Below are 19,792 nucleotides of genomic sequence, written 5' to 3'. Positions count from 1 at the left end.
ATTTGGGAACAGTCCAAGCAGTAAGGGAGGGATTTAGCCCAGTTTCCTTGACTCTAGCCCCATTTATTTATGAGAAGGTTGTGAGAAGATTTTCAGGGAAAGTAAAATATTCCATCGTGTGGCTTTTCATTTAGACCTGTGCTTAGAAATAATCATTGCTGTCATTGCTTCAGTGTTCAGAGGGGAAAAAAGACTCCTGCAACTACATAGTTCAAAAAGAGAAGAAAAATGCAATAAAGGAAAAACCACGAGTTGTTTAGTTTGATACTTTCTTTCTAGCACCTTATTTTATTCTTAAATCCTGTGCTCAAAAAACTTAACTTTTAAAAAAATTCCATCAACCTTAATTTCTTCTTTTCTGTTCTTACCTCTCCGGGTGTAGGGGTGTGCGTGCGTGTGTGTGTGTGTGTGTGTGTGTGTGTGTGTGTGAGAGAGAGAGAGAGAGAGAGAGAGAGAGAGAGAGAGAGAGAGAGAGAAATTTGTAATACCCACTGTACTTAATAAATCCTCAGAATAACCCTCAAAGGTACCTGCCTGTAATTTGCCCATTTAGAAAATGATGAAACCAAGACTCAGATAGTTTAATAATGTTTATAGGGAAACAAAACTAATGGGGGGGGGAGGGGAGAGCCCAAATTCAACCTTAGATATCTCTGACTGCAAAGCTTTCTAGTGAATCACTGTGTCTCCCTGCCTCTATATATAGAGGAAGAATTTTTGCCATTTGCCATTGGCACAGTGTAGTTCTGTAACAGGCATCCCACATACCAGGTTCACCCCACATTCCGTGGCCAACACACTTTCTTCATAGGTTTCTATTCTCTTTATTGTGAGAAGAGTCCTTCTGGACAAGGAAATAATTTCTTTCCACGTTAAATAATCATGGCGCTACTGGTTTAAACAGAAGAGGAAGCAGGACATTAAAGACTTACTTAGATAGCTATCTTCAATAGTTCTCTTGCTTTTTTATTTTAATTTTTAGTTTTCAGGAATAACACAAATGAAAGAAAAGAGAAATCATTTACCTATTTTTTTCTAATATTATGACAATTTTCAAACATAAAGAAAGTTTGAAAGTTTTACACAGTGAATACCTGTATACTCAGCACCTAGATTCTATACTTTTCTGGCTTTTTTACCTGTCTATCCATTAACTTTTCTATCCATCCATCTCTCCTATTTTTTCTGATGCATTTTAAAGTTTATTTTAGATATCCATACTCTTCACCTCTAAACACTTATTATGTATCTCATCAAATAGAATAACATATTTATTGACTATTTTGTAAGGTAAATTTTATGTAAGGTGAAATGCACAAAACATATAATTTGATGATTTTTGATGAGTATATACATCTGTGGAACTAAACCTCTTTCAAGGTATAGAATACTACTATGTCAAGTCAAACATAATATTTTCCCTCCCACTGCCCACAGAGACAATTATCGTTCCAGTTTTTATGTCATAGCTTAATTTTACCCCCTTTAGACTTCATGGTCATTCAAATGGATCACATAGTATCCACTAATTTGTGTAAGACTTCTTTTACTTGGTTTAATGATTTTCAGATTTATCTCATGTTGTTGTAGTGATTTCATTATTTCTGAGCAATATCCCAGTGTATGAACATACTGCAGATTGTTTTTCCATTCTTCTGCTGATGAAAACATGGGTTAGTTTTCAGTTTTGGCTTTTAGCGATAAAGCTGCTGTGAATATTCGTGTACAAGTCTTTTTGGTGTGCACATTTTCATTTCCCTCAGGTAACTACTTAAGAGCAGAATTGCTGGATTACAGGGTAGGTGTTTCTTTGGTTTCATAAAAGAACTGCCACATTGCCAGATCTTTTCCCAAAGTGGTTGCACCATTTACATCCTCATCAACAAGGTATGAATATTCTGGTGGCTCCACAAGCTCTCCAATATTTGGTGTTTTCTGTCTTTTAAATTTTAGGTTTTCCAGTATACATCTCATTGTGGTTTTAATTTGTATTTTTCTGCTAATTCATGACATTAATCACTTTTTAATGTGTTTATCGACTATTTGATTATCTTCCTTTATAAACTGTTCAGTATTTTTGCCCATTTTAAAGAACTGAACTGTTTTTCTTTTTCCTTGCCTTATTTTGAAAACTGACAATATGGATCCAAGTGAAATCACTGTGATATTTAATTAGTTGTCTGGAAAACTCAGTCATATAAAATCATCCAAATTGTAGAAGCGATTATGGACAAGTCAGATAAAGGGCTATTAGGTGTGGTCTAAAATTTTAAAGAGGAAAATATGGTATGATTTTTATTGCAATTACTCCAGGGCCAATGAGAGCCTACCCTACCTGGAGCAGACCGTGACAGGACAAATTGGACCGCTCAGGCTATCTTCGATTTTCAGTTTAACTCTCGGAAATTGTAAGATAATCATCTGATTTGGTTAATGCTTTTCTAAACTTGTCCTTCAAACCTCCCACTCTTTCTCCACTATTCATGATTTCCTTGTGAAACTCAAGTGGCTATCTCACTCATTACCCTCCACATTAATAATTTTATAATATCTATGGCCAACTGCTAAACTTAACAATGGAGGATCAACTTGAGGAGCAGAGGGGTGATAAAAGCATTCCCCTTATTATCATAAAGTTGGAAAATTATGACCATATGCATGGACTGAGCCAGAAGGACAGAGAATTCCCTTTGTCTCCTTATTATTCACCCATTGTGCTGTTCTGAGTTCTTTTAGTGGTCAAAGGGTGACAGAAGCAATACATCAGGCTTTTGCTGTAAAATGTTATCTAAAGACAAAAAGTGGACCTGTAGGACAGATAGAATTCTACACTGAGCCATGGGATTTATGATAAAATTCTATAACCAAATAAAAAATGTCTGTGACTACATTTATGTGAAGCAACGGTGCCATTCTTTGGTTGGTTTAGGTAATCACAGGTGCACATTCTTAGTCGTACTAGAGATATATCCCAGTAGACATTTCAGGATCTGTTTTGAATTTAAAGTGGAAGTTCCAAGACGGATTTGGCAATTCTTTTCAAATTCTCTCTCTTTTTTTTTTTTTCAGAGGAAAATACACATTGTGGAAAAACACTGGAAAAATATAGAATGTGGTTCAAAAATAGTGCAGTACATATATATATACAAAAACATACTCTTTTGGTTTTGATATATTATTTTTTTGTGACACCTCTGGATATACATTGGCCCCCATGAAGGGAAACATTTCAATAAATAAATTCCATGAACATGAAGCAAGCTTAGCAATGAGTACAAATGGCAAATAAAGCAAGACTGAAGATCAGAGGGACCCAAATTCCAACTCAATATTAGATAAGTTACACTATGACAAAGCGGTTGCTATAATATTTTTAAATATGCAAGTTGAAATCAGCTAGTAGTGTTTGTAAGAGAAATATTAAGGTGTTTTAGTCAGAACTGAGAAATTATAATTTTTTCTCATCTCTTCAACTGCTTCTCCATTGCTGCCAATTTGATACCATCATCTAAAGCAGGCAATGAACTTGTGCTGTCTTTTATTGACTTTTCCACCTCTTCAGAGTAGGAAAGAAATAAAGTTTCTTGAACATTTCTGTGTTTTTCTCAAAAGTAGGATAGCACATGCTAAATTGTAAATATTAGCCAGAAATATATGCAAATGAGAAACTGAACAATCTTATGGGAAACCAGTTATTTATCCTTTCTCCTTGCTTTCACTCGTTTCCCCTTTCCCTCTGGCCCGTTGGGATGAGTGTATCAAGAGAACTTCAGCTTACACCTCTTTTGGAGCATGACTCGGCCAATGAGGTCTAAAGTCTGGTTGGCATGCATGTACTGAGGCAGCTTCCTGGTTCAGTGACTGTTTGGTAACAGAACTTTCCAGCATGTGGCCCTAGCAATGAGTTGCTGATTTACAAGATATTCTTTCAGCCCTGGAAGGTCCAGGTAGGGCCCAGGGTGGCTGACATTCTGGTTTAGTAGCCTCTCGCTATGAGCAACATTGAAATGCTCCACGGATGATGGCTCCAAAACAACTTGTCCGAAGGAAGGCCCACTGATAGCTGCAGCCCTCTGACAATCTAAACAGTTTTTCTCCATGGCTAAGGAATGTTCTGTATACTCCTGGACATCTATATAGTCATGGACATCTATCCAGGACTCAGGGTCAGATTGTGCTAGTTAAGTGACCCTACCACATTGTAGCCCAGTTCAGTCTCCAATATCCAAAGCCCGTGGCACACAGCCTGCAGGGATAGAGAAGTTCTGCATGGAGTCTCAATTGCCTACCCGAGAGTGGCAGACTCAATCTCTGTCTTTACATATGTGAGATACGTATATTAGCTTTTGACATTTGTGCTCTCTCGGTAACATTTAAGCTCGTTATGTGTTGTTTGCTCTAACAATTCTGAGTCCTAGTTTGAAATATCTTTATGAAAAAGTTCAATTGAATTAAAAATCAATTTACCCTCAGAAATGCCAACATTAATTACATTTGTCAGTGAAAGACATGGATGAGTTCTTCAAATGTAAATAGTTTAAACATGAAAGTTAACTCAAATTTCTCATTAGAAATTTGAAAAGATTCACTTGCAAGTATGATACAATTCAACATGTAATATTTTCCCTAATGCTTTGTCTTTGTAATGATATAATGTCAAGAAAATGCTTTTTTTCTTCTAAAAAGATATTTATAGACACTCTTAAATCTGTTCCAGTTTCTCCCAGTGAGCCATACAAATATCAAGGTTTTTTTTGTTTGTTTTTGTATGTCATGACAAAAAAAAGCATGGAGAAGCCCCACAGTGAGGTATATGGTTGCTAGTTTTCCTGTTACAGGTATCAGCTACTGATAACTTACAGACCAGGGCTGTTAATCTTTCTCCCATTACTAATCAACTAAAGTTTCCTCTTTCATGTGAAATTATAAAACACAAAGGAGTTGATATATACTGACTTGTACTCTATAATGAACAATATGAGGTTCAAAAAGTAATTACATATCAAGAGCAATTATAAGTGATATGCAGACCCTGTGTTCTAGTATCATCGAGCACCTGCTCCTCCCAGACGTGGCTGGGAGAACAGACATCTGCATTTCTCTGTTGCAGATAGGCCTCTGATTTGTCTTATCTGCTCTTCTGTTCCATACTCATGCCTTCCCTATTTGATCCGATACTGATTGCAGAAAGTCTTCAGACAGTCTTTTTGAATTCTTTAAATTTTTTAAAATAAACTTTCTTAATTTATACAAAACACAGAGCCATGCATGTATGCTAGTTGAAAAAATAATAATAAGCAAAAATGTGTAGAAGAGAACAGACTTCTAAATCCCTCCCCAATCTCGCACTTTTTGCTTCAGTAACCTCTCTCTCTACCATCTCAATATACAGAACTTCCAACTCAGCCATTCAAATTTCATCAATTATAAGTTTTTGGCCAATGGATATATAACCCTACCTTGTGCCACAAAGATTAGAAACCACTTTTAAAATAGAATTGTAGGAGCAATTCAAGTGTTTCACTGAGTTCTATACTTAGCTCATAAACTGATTTTTTAAAAAAAATTATACTTCACCAATTTCAAGGGAATACGGATGGGAGAAACAAAAATTTTGATGGAAGTTTGGGGGGAGGGGAGGTTAGAGTGTCATTTATCGGAATACCTTTACCAAAAGGTTGAGCTACTATATCATAGGGACTGGAAGGCTGACTGCCTGTCAGAATTTCTCTGGGACTTGATGGAGGTAGAGTCAAATCGCTTTCATTTCTATCCACCTCCACTGCCACCACTCTAATCCAAACCATTATCACCCCTCACTTGGACAACTCAGTGTTGACCTCACTGATCTTACTTCAGTTCTTTCTCAAGATCATCTGTTCTTCTCAAATAGCCAGTTAAAACATATTGTTGTTCTCCTTACTCTGACTCACAGCTTCATATCATTTGCTCTTCTCATTTACTATTCTCTTCCCTGCTCACTACGATCCAACCGAGCTTGTTTCTTGCTCTTCATCAACCACGCTTTCATATACTTCGGACTTTTATACTGGTTATTCTTCCCATCTATGATATCTTTTCCATCTATCCTGATCTTTATAAGTCTGACTTTTCCACACTGATCATATCCCAGCTCAAACATCACTCACCTGAGAGTGTTTCCTGACCATTCTACCTCGAGCGGCACCCCATTCAGAAACCCTCTCAGGCTTCTGTTGTATGCTTAATAGCACAATTGCACTTTGTATTTCTTTATTTTTCTCAATGTGCCTACTTATGTGCATTTCTCATAAAGATAGGGATGCTATCTCTCTTATTTCATCACTGTATTTTCAATATTAGAGCAAAGAATGACACTAATTGATGAATAAGTCTTACAAAATAAAAATAAAGTATTCTTACAAAAGAATTACAGTGGATTACATAAGAACCTAGACTTTCTTTCAATTTCAAGCACATCAGGTTATTATCAAGTATAAAAAATGCAAGTATAACCAAACATCTCTCTTGTGTAACTATCTACTTCATCTGCTTTTTCTTCTCTTCCACCTGCCAGGGACCAGGGGTATTTTTGCTTCAATGCAAATCTAGCTGGGCAGCACTTTAGCCAAATCTTTGTTATAAAATGTCGCAAAGTTCAAATATTTTTTGTTCTGGGACTACTTTGACTAGAATAAAAATGTCCATTTAATCAGCACCCCTGATATCCAGCAAAGGAGCAAGAGGAGAGCAATCTGATTAAAGTGACATGCGAATGACCCAGAGACTTCACCCTTCATGGGCATTTCACATTTTTCACAGGAAACTTATTGATACAGGTATTTTCCTTAACAGGAAAAAAAATCTTTGGAGGAGTAATTTTGAGTACCCCTGACTCCCACATTCTGAATCTTGGGCTAGAAGGATTTAGGAAAGATTGCCAACATCTTGCTTAAAGCATACCAACCTATATTAATCCCTAATGAAAGTATCATGCATGATTCACTTTCTTTTAAACTAGTCAGATCTGCCTCACCAACATGCCCTTTCCGTAAGTATTATATGGGTAGCTTTGGTTTGTAAAACACATATACCGTATTAAATAATCGGTCCACCAAAAGCAATAATGGATGTATATTAACATTTTGTTCACGTGCATTTTACTTGTGCAACCTTGGCGTGTTCGTATCAAAATTCCACTGGCAGTGTTTTGCTTTTGATCTGTGAGCTATTAGAAGCCCTGTTACTACAGATGAAAGGAGTTAGAAAGTTCTATATCATAATGCAGTGTGATCAGTAATTCACAGAGCAGGTAATTTGCAATGACTTGCCAAGCCTTTGATTGTACCGGGTTTATGGCTATTAGCAGTTTCCCCTTTCAAATTTGTATGGTTCCATACTTCCTTTTTGACCTCTTTTTCATCATTTATGGTCCAATTTGGTAGTGAAAAAACATAACTGCTTGCTTAGCGCACGGCTGTCATTCAAACCCCAGTGACTTACTGAGCACTTTGACATTTGCGATGATGAAAAAAACATTAAGCAGGTGTACAGAACACTAACCAGGTTCCTGCAACAATGCTTTATGGGATTCACAACGTACCTCTGGGCTATAAACCGATTCAGACTTGATTTTCTCTATCAGTTTAATCTCAGTGTTCAAGCTCCCATGCAAAGAAGGAGGCACAGTTTTCACTAAAATTGAAGTTAAATAAAATCCTTAATAATAATGTTAATGTAGGACCTCATAGGAACAATTGGAAGGGCAGAGACTGCTTGCCACTAAAATAATATGAAAGCAGGGCTCACACGTCTACTTTGAAGTCATGCAATTAGGAGTACTACTTGATACTGGACTATATAAAATTTAAGCCCTATAAAATGTCTTTAGCAATGAAAACTTACAGCTAAATGGCATGCTTTAGCCCCTTAGCTGTCTGAATTGTATGTACACCATGCGAAGGAAACATATTATTTTGTGGAGGATTTTCTTTGCATATTTAAAATTGGTCATCTGTTGTACAGGTGTGCAGCACATCTTGGTGTGGCTCATTCTGCCCTCATGTGCAGTTTGTCTGGGAGATGTGGAAACCTGCAAAACTCGACACAGACCAGGTCCCCAATTAGTGTGTTTGGGGAAGCATTCAAAGTCAGGACTGCTGAGCACGGGGAACAAGTGGTAATTCCCCAAACTCAGTACTGCTCAGACATCTCAGAACAATCATTCACGCCCAGAATCATTTTCAGTTTAATGTGGCAAAAATATCTGAAGCACATACAGACTCACACACACCTGACAACAAAAGGAAGAATGTTGTCAAGGTCATTCACTTACTGTCATCTTTGTGGTATGAAAAGAAAATACGTTTTTCAAAAATTCAGACCAGAAAGGCATTGCACTTTGACTTTCCGGATGTTTAATTTAAGAAATCATTTAAAAAAATTCTAAACCTAGCACAGAAAGTTTCTAATTGTTTTATATTTGTAAGTGGGGAATTCTGATAGAGAACATAAAAGCTGTGTCCATGTGCATATAATGCAGAAATACCTTATTGCCCTGGAAGCTCCTGTAAGAGTAATAATAGTCATAACTGGGAAAACATGACAGCAGCCACATGCTTACTTGTGGAGGAAGAAGACTATTCACGTAGAATAAACGCATTCAAACACCAACGATGATAAGAGCAATCCACTCATGAATAGTGACTCATGTATACAGAGCATTTTGCACAGATTATTGCATGTGTCATTTTAGCCACAGTTGGGCACGAAGAAGACAGAAACATGAGTTGCTCTTTCGAATCTAAAGTAGTTGGAGCGATAATGTTCCCAAGGATATTGACAGCTTCACTTGTCCTTACCATCTTGCTATTTTATTGTGACATTTTTATCTTCTCTCTATACATACCCATTTCCTAGTCAATACAATGGCCATGAGCACTTACCATATACCTTCTTCCTAGCCAAATGTGTTAGTCAAAGAACAGTGACGTGATTGGGCCTAAGACGGGAGGTTCAATTAAAAAACTAGGCAATGGTGATCCTTTATGAGTTTTACAGAGATGGTAGGAAATTTTATATCTGCTGTGTCCCTCAGGCTGGTTGTAATTTCAGTGTAGAGTGGAAATGTTCCTGAGAAATTATTGATCTTGACTTTTACCAGGCCTGCAGTAAAGCAAAGGTAACAAATAATGTCATGCTTGAAGTTGGTGAAAAAATATTTGCAGTCATGGTTGTAAGCTGGGGCCAAACTTGGGAGCACTGAACCCAAACCCAAAAGCGCCCTGACTTTTTTCAGTCTCACATCATATTTTTATTTGTTTAGTTTAATGATGAGATTTTTAGGTTAGTTAACTAGTACTTCCTGCTAACCTGTTTTGATATTTTATCAGGTCTTACCTAAAAACACATGCTTGTTTTGAGTACATGTGCTGACAACTACTTAAATGCATCCCTCTTTATTTATTGCAACCTTTGCCTGTGCTTTCATCTTTTCAAAGATTTTGCATGATCCTTTGGTGTAAGTTATTTTGGGGAGGAAAAATGAATAAATTGATGAGGTATAACCTTCCAGGGGGGAAAAATATATAAGCATTTCATAAAATAGTGCAAATATAAACCAAACAGAGAACAGGCAATTTACTTATGTGCAGAAAACTAGTGCATTGTATCTATTTTTTCTTTCAAAGTTCATTAAACTGTGGCCATAATTATATATTTGCATTATAATGTGAGATCTGAATGAATTCTTTCCTAACGTGGAAATATCAAGGAAAATCGTTTCACTTTATGAAATTACACTTAGCAGGTTTATTTGTTCTCTCTCAACTTGAAACCCACAAGTTTTTATTAAGGCTATGGTTCATATTTCAAATAACAAGAAATCTTCAGGTCCCTCCCTTTCTTCCCCCTCAAAATAAATCTACAAAGCACCTGGATTTAGAAGAACAGCATAGATATATTGCCCATTAACTCTGAAACCTAGCAAACACTTCCATAATAAAAATAAACAGTGTGCACTGTAATCGATGAGGAGGCAACATCTCACATTGTTTATTGATTCATAAGGTTAAGATTAAAGTAGGATTCTTGCCTGTGTTTATCAACAGGCCTTTTTTTTTTTTTTTTTTTTTTTTTTAAGCAGTAAGTGAACCTGGAATCCCACAAACCAATCAATAAAGTTTAAAAGCTTCAGTGAATCTAACCCATAACAGGTCCTTGTTTGGAGAACATGCTCAAGAAACACATGTGCCTTTAAGAGGTCTTGAAAGACTTTACACCCATGGACCATTACCATTTCCAAACACCCTGCAGCATTACCAGCCCAACATATGCTGACTGTATATCACCGTGACCCTCTCACTAAAGCTCTTTTGACTGGAGTGCTTTTAATACCCACTTTCTCAGCTGAGCTCAGGAGTGATTTGTTTTACATGCCACATTAATCCTTTCCACATTTTCTGGATGAGGCAACCACAATTCCACTTGTGAGGTGTTTCTAAAACACAGTTATAGGAATAAAGCAGCAGGATCCCAGACTTGACAACTTCCCTCTAGGCAGCTGACAAAGTAGGCTATCGTGCCTCGGTTTAACTCTTCAAATGAACATTTGTGCCCAGCCACTAGGGTGGGCCAGGCTTCTAGGCCAGTAGGAGGCCCCATTTATTGAAAGCAATTTACTCTCAATTAAAACGCTGTAGGAATCTTCATAGACGTAATGCCTTATTGATAGTAATGCGTATTAGTAAAAGTAAAATGAAGAATAAATGGAAAAGAGCAGTAGAACCAAAAATATATAAAACATACCTCAGTAAAACCAAAGTTTATACATCACACCTTCGTAATTATGAGAAAAGAGATTTTTTTAAAAAAATAAATGGGCAATTAGTGTTCAAAGCAAGGTTTTTACTATGTGGTAATTTTACAGTTTTAACTTTAAAGGTAACTTCCCTCCCCCAATATATTCCAAGACCAATGAACTTCTGTTGCATGTATTTATGAACTCTTCTACATTTTTAATGTTTATTGAATATAAGTAATGTAGGTTTTCAAAATTTCAGGTTGTCAACAAGGCTAACTGATTGGACTAACCAATTGTTAAAAAAAAAAATGTTTTTACATGTCAGCACTTGGCTGATTTTATTAACTTGTTAGTATTACACTCTCAATTTTATGTGTTAAAATCTAACTGTACGAGCAACTTGAGGCCTAAAATTATGCCTTTATCCAATCCTAATTTATTGTTCTTTCCTCATAAATTTTATTTGCAGCTTCATTGGTCTGAAAAAGGCAATAAATCAAAGTGAAGTGAGTTTTACATAGTTTAGATTGAGTCCCTTATTTTCACTTGAAATTAATTCAATCTATTTCTTCCGGTGTCATTGTCGTGTGGCTCAAAGTATGCCTCAAAGCAAGAGATCACTTGAGTCAAATTTTTTTTTTTCTAATGTACAGGAAGGATATCAGTTACACATACTCAGGTGATAAATTATTTACATAAATTATGGAAAGATTGCTGTATATTTTATAAAATATTTAGAGTTCAGTAAATAAAAAAATACTCTCCTATTTATTTCTTGTCCTAGGTTATCTTTCTAAGATAATAAGAAACATGATTCTTATCATTTTTCTAAAGAAGCATTCTGGAGCAATGACATACAGAGGTTTTAGTGCCACCATTGAAACCCTACTTGCTAAACTGCCCCTTGCATAACATAGATGCTCGTTAAATATTCATAAAATAGATGATGGATTCAAGCACACCCCTTCACATTCTAAACAACAATCTACTAAATAATAATAATAAAAATAATCATAATACCCAACATTTATTTTAGCACTGGAATGCCCACCTACCAAAAATAGTTAGATATTTTCTAGTGTTCTTTAAAATAAAAAAATCTAATTGAGTGAGGAAAAAGATAATGATGATAATCTCACTCTGTCTTTTTTTCAGTACACACACATTCACATAGACACATACATACATGATACTTAGCAGAAACCCTAGTTTTAAAAAGTTATTATATACTCAAAGTAGAATTAATACTTAGGTCATTTGCAGAAGTTAGGCAATATTGTCTGTATATTGAAGATAAATTGTTTTAAATTTATAAATTGTTTTAAATTGTTTTAAATGTAAATTTTTAGAACTTTCAAAATTGAGTTTAAGTCAACTAGTCAGTTGATAGAGAAATGTAAGTCATTTAATCTATGATTTAAAGTTGATTTTTAAAAATGACTTTTAGCTTTCAGAACTCTTGTATCAATATCCAGAATTATCTCAAAATGACAGGATGCTTTCAATAAAAAAAAACTTGAGTATAAAGTTGACTGTCCTAGAATTTATTTCAAACAATCTGTTTTCAGTATCTTTAAAGAAAACCTTCTAGGTTACTTTCTCTAAATTTTTGTTTCTTTAACAGAATCTAGAATTCTTTGGCTAGCTTAGAATCATAAAAACTTTGTTTTTTACTCCGCTTGCTCATTTAAGTTTGGGTTCATATTTAGTTATATCCACTAAAATTGCCCATTCTTCTTTTGCCATTGGGCGTTTTTTCAATCTTAACAAAGCCAAGTCCATATTATAGGCCTGCTGGCCAACATTCCAGGTAAATGAATGGTTTTAAAGAAAAATGGTGCTATTTTTCAAAAGCCTGACATTTAAAAAATACAAGTCCAGAATTGAAGCCTTCAATAATTTTTCCATGCCTATATGCTACAAGAAGCAAATGGTTACACAAATGAATACATCTGGGATTATTTTCAAGCTGTTATTCCCCACCAGGGAAAATATTTAGAAATAAGACTATGTCTTTGTGCTAGAACTACAAAGAGGCCAGCCATCTTGATGCTTTTCCAGATTGTTTAATGATTTTCCTCATATTGTGTGGTGGCTTTACTGCCCTGTTTAGTATGCCTTCCCATTCACTGTTGGTAACCATTTATGTTGGGTATGTTCCAATTTCCAAATCTGTTTTGTGGCATTTATAGCTTGCAGCTAATAAGGCCATTTAGTATTTTTTAATATAAAGTATTAAAAAATAGACTTTGTCATGGAAAGCTAGAGGAAATGATTCAAAATTTTTTTAAAAAGAGCCTTATTAAAGGATGAAGTAACCTTGCCTTTAAACTGTTAAGTGAAGGTGACTATGATTGAGAGGTGGCATTCTGCTTCTAGAGTCTAGGAGATGAAGCATAAGACACATGCACACATGTGTGTATGTGTTTGTATGTTATATGTATATATATGTATTATATATGTACATATATAACACAGTAAACATGTTTATACACACACACACATATATATATAAAATAAATGCAAAAGGAATGGTAATCCATATATCTTACTTTGCAACCTCAAACTTTATAACCTAGAGCCTCCAAAAAATATATATCTATCCTGGTGTTATTTTCATTATTAGCTTGGGTTTCAGAGTTTTAAAGCTTTTAGAATTTTACTTTCCTGAGATTTCATATGAACAAATATTATTTAGAGTTTGAAAAATTCATAAATATATGTCTAGAAAACTAAAATCTCCAGAATTAACTCCAAATTAAACTATAAAAAATGAATATTATCATGAAGGTAGTCTTTTACTCAGCATATTAAGGAGTTTATGTTAATTATGCTTTTATTGCCTCTTTTCAATTCAGTCTAAATTAGGTATTTAAATATATTTCCTAATTTCAAATGCATTATATTCAGTTCATAAATTACTTTGATTTCTTATGTTTAAAATGTACCTTACCAAACTAAGACTTTTCATGTTTTTTTCTTTAACTCACAAATTAAAAGTGGTTAGAGAATGTAATTATCACCAAATTCTAAAATAAGATAATATCTTCTGAAACTATAATTAATTCTTTTTTTTTTTTTAACATAGCTTCAAGAATTTCAGTTTCAATGCCAGCCAGAATATTTTATGGAAATAAAGTTTTTGCAAGAAAATATAAGCTCTAATTATTTATGAGTGTACAAATAATAAGGCGGAGGATGGCTTGGATAATAATGATGGAGCTCATCCATTTCCACATTTGGGGTTCCGTGGAAGAGAAAAGAGGTAAGAATGAAAGACCTTGTCATTGATAACTATTTTTTATGTTATTGTGTAAGAAAAAACTATCAGTTTGAGGATATGGGCACTGATGAAAGTGTTGATAGAACATAGGTCTACAGAAAGATAAATTAATTTTTGTGAACATAATTTGGAAGTGTTCGTACCCTTTAATATCACCTGAATGAGTTGTAGGATGCATACAAATAGGCAATATTTAAGCTTTTTGATATTTATATTCTAGCAAAAATGACATCAAATAATAGGTATTTACATGCATTATATTAACTTTGATTTTTTACAAAAAACATATTTAATGTCACCAAGTTGTGCTTCATGTTAATAATTTGCATGAACATCTAAAAACATAAATGGTTTTGAACTATTAATAATATATACTTATTTTTCTGATTTTAAGAGTAGTTCATATCATTATTAGGCAAATATGATTATTATTAATTTACGAATACTGTATAGAATTTTAGGTCCTGTCCATAACTTCTTACTTTTGCTTAATAATTCATGAACTGCTTCCTATGCCAATACATAAAGATTTGTTCTGATATTTTAAATATTGCATTGTATTCCCATAATAAATAAATCATCATTTATTTAACCAATTCCCTATTGATAAAATATTTAGACTGCTTCTATATTTTAACTGTTAAAAACAATTCTTCAATGACCATTCTCTCACAAACAGTTTTATGTGCTTGGGCTTAAATAGTTATTGTGTAATTTAAAAAATATTATTATTGACTCAATGTGTATGCACATTGTTCAATTTATTGATGCTACCAAATGCTTTCCAAAAAACCTGTAATAATTTACATTGCCAACACAATTGTCAGAGAATTCCTGTTTTATAACTCCTACATGAACATAAGTATTATGATTTTTTTCTTTTTAAAAATAATACAAATAATACATGCTAATGTTAAAAACTTCTAGCAAAACAGAACTGTATAAATAAAATTAAAAGGCAATTTTTACTGTCCTGCTCTCCAATACTCTTTCACTGTCATCCTCCCGACTCTCACCCACCAGTCCTACTCCCCTCCCCACTATTATTACTTCTGTGCAATGTTTAGCTTATTTTCAGGTTTTCCCTATTACAAAAGTTACTCCATATTAACTTTAAATCTTTACCACTTGTGATTTATGAAGAATAGATACTTAGAATTGAAATTATGGACTCAAAGACTATGTATAATTGGAATTTTGATAAATACTGCCAAATTGCATTTAAAAATATTTACCAACCATCTGGTGATAATATTTCATTGTCTGTATTCACAATTTTTTTGAATTGTTGAGATGAAGAAGCTAATCATATATTTTTAGGTCAGTGAATATATTTGACTCTGAAATGTAAGTTTCAGTAAATTTGCTGAATTTTCTTTTGTGTTTTTCTTTGTTTACATTACAATTTATAGGATTTTTTTCAACTGTAATTATTACACATTTGGCTATATTTTTGTCTCTCCATACTGTTAAAGCTTTTCCTTTTTTCCTTATATATTTTAATTTTTATGTTTTAAAATTTATTAAGTGTTCTTCCTGTGGTTTTTGAATACAGCAGCATACTTAGAAAATCTCCACTTTAAAAATTAAAGATATTTACAAATGATTTATATATATATTTATTTCAATGTTTAATACTCTGAAGACCATTTGGGATTTATTTTGGTGAGAGTGAAGTAATTGTCTAGGTTATTTTCTAAGTTTTATTATTTTTTTCCAAATGATAAGCCAGTTGGCCAAATACTACTTGAATAATGTAGACTACGTAGAAACGCCAACTTATTATTTTCCCATATATATTTGCATATATTTTTAGATTCTCTATGTTGTGCCATTGATATGTTTGTTTCTGCATGAATATCAAATGTTTCTAATCACTTTAACTTTATAATAAAATCCAGTGCTATTCAGGACTAGGTCATACTCATTGGTTATATTTCAAAGAATTTTCTTAGCTTTACTCATGTTTAATTTGAAACCAAACAGAAACAAATGTCTGCTTTCATTTGGAATATATTAAATGTTCACATTAATTTAGGAAGGATTGATATTTTTAAATATTTAAAAATCTTCAGTAATACAATATATATCCAATTAAAGAATTAAAGAACTTTTTAATGTCTCTTAGGAGTTTTATCACTATATTCATGTAGTTATTAATTATTTCTTTTAAAGTTTACTTATAGGTGTGTTATATTTTTATTGATTTTATTTGTGACACTGTTGGTAGAGAAAAAGAATTTATTTTGCAAGTAGCTACCTTATTGAAATTTGCTACAATTTCTACTAATTTATGCAATAGTTACTTTGCTTTTCTAAAGAAACTATATAATCTACAAATAATGTTTTGTCTCATGCTTTTGTTTTGTAAATATATTTACTTATTCATTGACAACTTATAGAATAATTAAATAAAAGTGGTGCTAACAAATACCCTTATCTTAATCTTAACCCTGATGGTTAATTATGTGTGTCAGCTTTGATAAGCGATGCCCACATAGTTGGTAAAGTGTTATTTCTAGGTGCGTCTGTGAGTTTTTCTAGAAGAGAAAAACATTTTAATCAGTAGACTGAGTAAGGATCAGTCCTCATCAATAAGGGCAGACATTATCTAATCCACTGAAGGTCCAAATAGAATAAAAAGGCTGAATTGTGAATTCACTCTCTTCCTGAGCTGGGATGTCCAGTTTCTCCTGTACTTGGACATCAGAGCTTCTGGGCCTTAGGTCTTCGGACTCATGAGCCTAAACTACTGGCTCTCTTGGTTCTCAGGCCTGCAAACTCACTGAATTATGCTACCAGCTTTCCTGGTTCTCCAGCTTGCAGACAGAAGATTGTAGAACTTCTCAGTCTCCATAACTTCACGAGCCAATTCCTAGAATAAATCTTTTCATATATATCTATATATATTTCATTATTTCTGTTTCTCTAGAGAACCCTGACTAATATAATAGCTTCAATGCTAATTAAACATATTTTATTCTAAAGTATATTCTTATTAGTTTACAATAGAAAAAATATTTTAACGTTGTTAAAGAACTATTCATGTATTTCTGATTTAGTAGTGGATGTTGGATTTTTTCAGATGATTCTCCATTTATATTGAAATGGATGTGCCATCTGCATTGTTTAATCTACTAACATAGTAAGTTTTATTAATGATTTTCTAATATAAATACACTTACTTTCCATGACAGAGGCTTTTAAGATATTTTAAAATCAACATTACTGTTGGAATTTTATATGTATAATACATATTTTATTTTTATATGTCTTATTATACCAAAGGCCACAAAGAAAACAAGTGAGTTGGCATAGTGGTAGGGGCGATTGGCATCAATCTTTAAGGAATGGTAGGGCTTCTGCTACAAGAGGATCAGAAAATGTTAGCTTTATTCTGGGGTTATTCGGTGGGTCATCGTTTGGAGAGTAATTAATGCTCATTCTCTCCTCCACCCCTGTTTTAGATGCCCCTCACGCTGACTAGTTGCTCTCTTGGTGCAGGGTTGCTTTCTTTGTGAGGTGATCGAGACACTTATCCCTGTGGGATTTGAGGGTAGGAAATGTTATTCTGTGGTTTATGAGGTAGATCATTTGCAGAGAGTGAATCGTGTAGGCTTGAGAAGATATGAACGCCTACAACAAACTACTGAAATGGGAATCAGTATAAAGATTGCTCTAGCCAATGTCATGTTTGTATTGGGATTTATTAATTGAGTTAGGCCATTTCCTTTTTCCTGGTAATCATTGGTAGCTAAGGAAAAGTAACGAAGAACGTATCCGGTTGGAAAAAACCAGAGACGGACATTGACAATCTAAAAATTACAATTAAAAAGTACAACATAAAGTAATTCAAGGGGCAGGGAATTTGATGATGGTATTAGGACAAATCATGGAGTCAAGTTTTGGTAAGTAAGAATATGTATATGGATTGGCAATGAACGTGTAAGAGAAGAGATCAAGGAACTAAAAATCTAAGAAGTAGGTTGAGTTACATAAGGGATTGAGACTAATAAGAGAATAAAAAGTTGTCAGAAAATATATTTAAAAAAGGCAAAATAGAATATTTGCACAGCAGATAATGAACAACAGTGATGACAGAAAAATGACCTTAGCATTCTTAATAAAATATGTAATGTGACTTATCTATGTTGGCCCTCAATGATAAGGCAAGGAAAAGGTAAATTGCTTTGTTTTATAGATATTAGAAGTAATTTGGTTTAACTACTCGCGCGTGCATGTGTGTAAGTCTAAGTGAAGTAAATGGATTGGGAAAATAATGCATTTTTGTTTTGGTCTTCCATACATTTTTTAAAATTATTATTCAGATAAGGTGGGAAGGTCTTAATAATTAAGCATGCATCAGAGCTTCACTGACCAAGATAAATTTGTTTAACTATGGCAACAGCATTTCTCTTGCTAGAATACTTCAAATTTAGTTTCCTTAATCTGAAATAAACTCTTTGCTTTGGTCAAGGGAGATCAGTTACTTTCTTTAAAGTTTGTCTCCACATATGCTAGAAATGGTTACTGAAATAATTTGCATAATGTTCCTCAAAACTGTCAAATGACAGCTTAAAAAAGAATTGTTCATTACAAATTTCTAAGTAACCATGAGATAAAATGATGCAATCATTATATCAGGTCAATGTCATAAATTAAATGAGGTTATTGTGGAGAGTACCCTAAGGAAGTGTTTGGTCTCTCTTCCAGGTTACAAGTAAGCATTGTGGTTGTATACACTGATTTGTGTTCCCCCTATATAGACTCTCTTTTTTAAATTCAGGTATAATTGACATAGAACATTACATTAGTTTTAGGTGTACTACATAATGATTCAGTATTTGTATGTATTGTGAAATGATCATCACAATGTCTAGTTAACATCTGTTACCATACTAGTTAAAAATTTTTTTTTCATGCTATGAGAACTTTTAAGATTTACTCTCTTAGCAATTTTCAAATATGCAATACAGTATTAGTAACTATACTTGCTTTACATCACATTCCCATGACTTATTTTATAATTGTATGTTTGTACGTTATGACTCTTTATTCATCTCACCCACCCTTCCAACCCCCTACCTCTGGCAACAAGCAGTTTGCTCTCTGTATCTATGGTGGTCTCTGCTTTGACAGATTTTTAGCAAGCAGTATCTATCTACCTGTGATGACATTTCATCTGACGACATTATTTCTTAATTGTATCAATCTGAGTACGTCCTTATCACCAGAGAAATGTAATAGGCCAGTCTACGCACCCCCTTTGTATATATTCTCAAGAATACGTTCCAGGCTTTGAGGTTTTTGCTTTCTATTCTTAAATACATTGGCACTAAAGGCTGCTTAAACAAGTATCAACAAAGGTGCCTGCCTTCTTTGAAGTTATTTTCTGCGGAAATCACAGCCATTGACCAAATGATTTGGAAAGATTAAATTGTGCTTATTTTATGGCATTCTAAAACAGCAGGGTTAAATACTGGGCCAGCTGCCAGCCGCTCAGCACCCACACTTTCATGTTTGGCTGCCAGATACATCCACACGAATTATTCTGGAGCAGAAATGTGCAATGGCGCCGTTCTGGAGAGCAGAAATGACTTTTTGAGTTTTAATGCTTTGATGAATGGATAATTCAAATATTATCCATTTTTACATGCATACAAAATGCTTTTTTTGGTTAGATTGGATTTTGGTCACTGGAGGAAGTTTTTTCCTTTCTTTTGGAGGAA

At 33.9% G+C, this 19,792-nt stretch overlaps 1 long non-coding RNA gene across 1 annotated transcript in view; it reads left to right on the top strand.

Moving 5' to 3' along the window:
• The window catches only part of LOC107521307, a 36,275-nt gene that overhangs the window by 13,019 nt on the left and 3,464 nt on the right, over positions 1-19,792 (top strand). The window contains exons 2-3 of the long non-coding RNA XR_004953906.1: positions 13,869-14,045; positions 17,149-17,208. This is a non-coding gene — a long non-coding RNA (uncharacterized LOC107521307). The remainder of the gene's footprint in view (positions 1-13,868; positions 14,046-17,148; positions 17,209-19,792) is intronic.

The sequence above is a fragment of the Rousettus aegyptiacus genome, unplaced genomic scaffold, assembly GCF_014176215.1.
Source record: "Rousettus aegyptiacus isolate mRouAeg1 unplaced genomic scaffold, mRouAeg1.p scaffold_m13_p_13, whole genome shotgun sequence".
Taxonomy (NCBI): Eukaryota; Metazoa; Chordata; class Mammalia; order Chiroptera; family Pteropodidae; genus Rousettus; species Rousettus aegyptiacus.
This window is presented reverse-complemented; position numbering and strand designations above follow the sequence as displayed.